Source organism: Anastrepha obliqua, chromosome 6, assembly GCF_027943255.1.
Source record: "Anastrepha obliqua isolate idAnaObli1 chromosome 6, idAnaObli1_1.0, whole genome shotgun sequence".
NCBI lineage: Eukaryota > Metazoa > Arthropoda > Insecta > Diptera > Tephritidae > Anastrepha > Anastrepha obliqua.
Genome location: NC_072897.1, coordinates 64,960,685 through 64,966,684, shown reverse-complemented (window position 1 = coordinate 64,966,684; position 6,000 = coordinate 64,960,685).

Here is a 6,000-nt window from a genome sequence, read left to right as displayed (position 1 = left end):
TCTGCAGTCAAGACCATTGCGCAGAAGGCAATAGAACTCGATGGCTAAACGGTAGCAAGGAGTATTGCCTAATTGCGACACTAGACGTCAAGAACGCCTTCAATACGGCGAATTGGAGCAAAATTCTGATCGCGCTGGATAACTTCCACATTCCAAGGTACATTCGCAGGATTATCGCCAGTTACCTTTCCGACAGAACCCTGCGTTATAAAACCGATGCTGGGGTAAAAGAGCACAAAATAACTGGCGGAGTTCCACAAGGCTCAGTCCTGGGACCCTTACTTTGGAACGTCATGTACGATGGAGTCTTGCGCCTCAGTCTGCCTCTGGGGTCGCAAATCATTGGATTTGCTGACGACATAGCTGTTGTGGTCGTGGCCAAAACACTCCGTCGAGCCGAAGAAACATGCAACCAGGCTGTCGGCATGGTAAAGAGATGGTTATGCAACAGTGGTCTAACTCTTGCGGACCATAAAACTGAAGTAGTATTAATTAGCAGCAGGAAGATTGTGGAGTCAGCTAATATAATGGTGGGCGACCATGGTATAGAATCGAAGCCATTCATTAAGTACCTGGGCGTAATAATTGACCGTAGGCTCAATTTCAAAGAGCACTTGGTGTACGCGAGTAGCAGGGCAGCAGAAGCAGTAACTGCATTAACACGACTAATGATGAATATTAGAGGCCCTAGGCAAAACAGCAGGAGACTTCTTAATACTGTGGTCTCATCGATTTTGCTGTACGCAGCTCCAGCATGGGCGGAAGCCACAAACTACAGCTCGTATGTGAAGTGTATGAAATCGGTGTACCGATTGAGTGCCCTCAGAGTGTGCAGCGCGTTTCGCACGGTATCGGAAGACGCCATTATGGTTATAGCAGGTCTACTCCCAATCAACCTAATGGCAAGAGAGTATGCTGAAATCTACAAAAAAAAGCTACTTCAGAACGGGCGACAATACGCAGGATAGCAAGAGATCGTAGCCAGCTTTCATGGCAGGAAAAATGGAGCTCGTCTCCCAACGGACGCTGGACGTACCGCTTGATTCCCATAATTTCCAAATGGATTAACCGTGAACATGGACAGTTAGATTACTACCTGACCCAAATACTGACGGGACATGGGTGCTTCAAATCCTACTTATGCAGGTTTAAGCACGAAGACGACCCGTACTGTTCTCATTGTGCACCAGCTGCAGAAGACGCAGAACATGTTTTGTTTGTCTGTCCGCGATTTGCGTTAGAAAGGGAGGAACTAAGCACTAGGGTGGGGAAGCCAATTACGGCTGATAACCTAGTCGATATTATGATAGAGTCCGAAGAATATTGGTCCGCTGTATGTAATATGGCAAAAATAATAATCTCCAAACTGCGTCGCGCTGAACAACAGCGCAGATCATCATGAAGAGGCAATAGGCCGCTCCCCCTTCCGTGAAGTACTACTTAACGGTTGTCCCGCGGGAGGGAAACGGAGCTGGGGTGGGTTTTTAGTGGGTGAGCCGAAAGGCAAGTCTCACACTTTTCGGCTTTCAATGCTTTGTGCCACCTCCATAAAAAAAAAAAAAACAAAACCTACGCAAGGCCGATCCCGGGGATCCCCGCATAAGGGATCTCAATTTGGAGATCAGGCAACTGGTAAATCAACATAAGCGGACCAAATAGGTTGAGCACCTGAAGACCTGTAACCTCACCTCTGGGGTGAGTAAGCTCTGGTCCACCGTTAGGTCCCTGTCGAACCCGACGAAGCACAACGACAAGGTGGATATCACCTTCAACGGTTGCACTTCGTCGGAACCGAAGAGATGCGCGAGCTTTTAGCCGGCTTTTCATAGTGCATCCTCCGGTCGACAGAACCAAACGTCGTGCTACCAGACGGTTGCACAAACTGCCATACAACAGTGCACCGCTTACTTTCACCAGCGACGAGGTTCAGGGGGCCATCGAACACATGAAACCATCAAACTGCTGGGTCCTTTGGGAGTAGAATACCTCACTAAGGTCTTCAATCTGTCCCTGGCCCCTCTCATCATCCCTGACAAGTGGAAAGCAGGGAGAGTGGTCCCACTACTCAAACCTGGGAAACCCGCCAACCAAGGGGAGCCTTATCGTCTCATAACTCTCCTTTCCCCAGTAGTGAAGACACTTCAAGCCCTCCTACTCCCACTCTTCACGAAACACTTGGCCCCAGCCCCACATCAGCACGGTTTCCGACGAGTGCATAGCACCACCACTGCACTCACCGCCATAAACGCCCAAATAAACCGCGGGCTTAACCAAAATTGCCCCTGCGAGAGGACTGTCCTAGTAGCGTTGGACCTGAAGAAGGCTTTCGACACAGTCAGCCATTTCCACGCTACTAGATGATATTTTACGGTTGACACTCCCGCCAGGGCTGAAGAGGTGGACCGCGAACTACCTGAGTGGTCGTCACTCGTCGGTGATATTTCGAGACCAAACTTCAAAACAGAGAAAAATAAAGCAAGAAGTACCGCAGGGTGGTGTCCTTTCACCCTTGCTTTTTAATTTCTATATTTCGAAACTCCCCCAGCCACCAGAGTCCTCAAATCGCTTGCCGGCAGCACTTGGGGCAAAGACACACACTGTTGCTATCGACATTTAAGGCAATTGGTCGGCCGGTTCTGAACTATGCAGCGCCTGTCTGGTCGCCTGGAACTAGTGACACGCAGTGGATAAAGCTACAGTCATGTCAAAATACCGCCATTCGGACAGCGACCGGTTGCCTCCTGATGTATCCCATTCAACACCTGCATAACGAGGCACAAATGCTCCCAGTAGCGGAGCACAACAAACTGCTCGGCAAGCAGTTCCTGCTGGGTTGTTACCACAGGTTTCACCCCTGCAGACACCTGCTTGAGCCTGAGCCGCCTCAAAGGCACGTCAGGAGACACCTTTTAGACTACGCTGACGAAATCCAGGACAAAACTGACCGGAATCTACTGGACCTGACAGTGTTTAGACAGTCATTAAACGACATTCACCGGGGAGCGTCACCACCTTCTTAAGTTCCCGTCCTGTGAATGCCGTAATCGGAGTCCAACCACTCCCTACATCAGATGAAGGGCTCCAGCTTCCCCGAGAGTCCCGCGTAACCTTGGCACAATTACGTTCTGGGTACTGTAGCAGGTTAAACTCCTACTTATCCAGAATCACCCCGACATACGAAACATATGCCCGGCATGTGAAGGCACCCCGCACGACACTTACCACCTTTTCACTTGCCCCATTATGGTACACCCATTCATCTAACACACCTCTCCCTCTGGACCTAACCTGTCGAAACAGCTAGTTTCCTGGGCGTACCGTTGGATGAGCTAAACGAAGACGACCGGTGATTACACTACACTAACAGGGCAAAGTTACTGCTACAACAACAACATCAACCACATTCACTGTTGGAAGCTAGAAGCGAATATTTCAGTTTTAAACATACAATGGCGATTAAAACCAGGAAATTATCTGTGTCAGTACATACATTAGATCTTTTGTTGCATGGATTGAAATCGAATGCTAGTTCAGATATCGAGTATAGGCAGGTATGCATAGTAATAATTCGAATAATAGGCATAAATATTCATTTGTTTTTTATATCATAGGAGCTCACAGCACAAGATAAAATCCAAATGGATTCAATAAAATTAATATAAGTTTAAATTAAATTAAATAATTTATTTTTCAAAGTTTAAGAACTTATGTTCTAAATACAGATTATAAAAATCAAGTTTTTGTTATCGATCTCAAAAAATGTAAAACATATTTTTTTCTTTTATACATACTTAGTAAAGTTTAATTATATAAAATGAGTTCACAAGCATGTTAGAAATTTGTAATTCATAATTTTTAAGTGTACAGTTTTAGATGTAAATCATAGCCATCGATTTTCCACAAAAAACATGAAGCAAACATTTTTTATGAAATATGGTATGCGCATTTTAACAGTACTTACATGAAATCAAAGTCATTAGTAGCCAAGATGGATTTCTAATTACCATCAACATCCTATGAGGACAGAGAATTATACATGTAAAAATTGCAAATTCGAAATGTGATACAATACATTACTTTCTGTACACCGTGAGACTTTAATTTTGCCCTTGTTTCGAAGGTTTTTTGCGTTGTGTTTCTCTATATTAAACTTTTTCGTGTCTAAACTTCATTCTCTACATTCATTTTCACCATTTGAATGCCCGTGGCAGATTCTGCAATATGTATGATATTAAAAATTAAAATACCACAAACGTAGATGGTGTTCTTCATATCTACAGGACTTTACAATTCACAAATAAGCTACATACTAAATCTTCAATAAACTGTGGGAAATGTGGCGACTTTTTATTTTGTGACTATTTCCAGCGTAGTTTTTCAGCTAAATTTTCTTCAGGCAGTAAATTCGCTAAACATTTTTTCTCTGCTAATCGCTATAAGTATAGAAAACAATCGTTGCTTAGTTATGGCGAGCGTTTCTAACGCCCATTGTAATTGTATCGAATTCTCCTAGCCGGCGCTGCGCTTAGGAAGAAATGTTATTTAAATGCAAGTATCGGTAAGTATTCTTTTTGCTTACCTACATATTCATCACCGCATTGTGGCATCTTCAAAGCAATTTGCCCAGGCCCACAATTTAATAAATTAATCGGAAGTACCAAGCAATTTAAAAGCGAAGCTTGAATTTCTTTATTTACGTTTCACAAGCAAATCACCATGAAAACAAATAGCAGTCGGGATAAATTTTTGGTGTTGTCGACTAGACGCGTGGCTTTTAATATAAAAATAAGATAATTACTTTAAAATTAGAGAAAAAGGATAGACAGATGGCGATGAAATATTTGGTCCAGCAAATTTGTGTCGGTGTAAAATCGTGAAATAGGACGAAATTGTCAACGCTTATTTCTTAACAAAATTCTTTCTGTGAAATAAATGATTGGTTATAATACACATCAGAAATAAATAAATAAAAATTTTATTGAAAATTAAGTACAGATGTTAAAAAAAAGGGAGGAGTTAAAAGTGCCGATAAAAGTGCATTAGTTGAGTTTTTCATTCGGTGAAAAAACAATATTTGGCAGAATTAACGAGCGCCGCCCTCAAGTAGTGATCTTAGTGTAAGCGAAGTATTATTATCTGAAGATTCGTAAGGATGCAACTCCGTTTTTCGAAACATTTCATAAATTATATTCTACCAACAACAATTGGGAAAGTTATACGCGGAAAGAAAGAAAACGGAATCTAGTGCAAATTCATAAGATATATTTTTGCACTATTTCTCTCAACACGAAAAAATATGGTCGCGCCAAAAATAAAGTTAACAAAAGTGCATTACTTATTTACCACCTGACATTAAGAAACCGCTGTACATGCCGTGTTTAAATATGCACATATTACATAGAAAGAAGTCTGGGGTCAAAACAGTTGTAGCAGATTTGGACAAATAAATCTTGTTTGGTTTTTAAAGGTGTTGAGACTGCATAGCAAGACTTCTTGTTACAGCCCAAAAACATTTTCATGAGGACGTACATCCACACGTTCAGAAAAACGGCGGCAGCGACATAAAAAGCGGGACTTCAGTTGATGTACATATGTATGTATTGTTCTCGGAAAATTGGTTTTCTGAACAAAAGTAAAATGGCCCCAGAGAATAAGAAATTTTTTGAAGTTAACACATTGTGGTCGGGCGTAATTTATTGAAAAATGTGCGCGAATTTTAAATTTGCTCGTATGATGTTTACTGTTAAACACAATTTACCGTTATTATTTTGATTTGTATATGTTTGTACACCGTAATACTAGGTATGAGAAAGGGTAACAACAAACATTAATAACCCGTATATCTTTATTTCCCTTATTCTACCACCCATCTATAAAAACGTATAACTACGTGACCCGCGCTCTACCCACAGTTTGCGAAAAACGTATTTTTACGTGTCCCGCACACAATGTGTTAAGGTATTTAAAATCGTTGCACTTAATTTTCAAACTACACAGTTA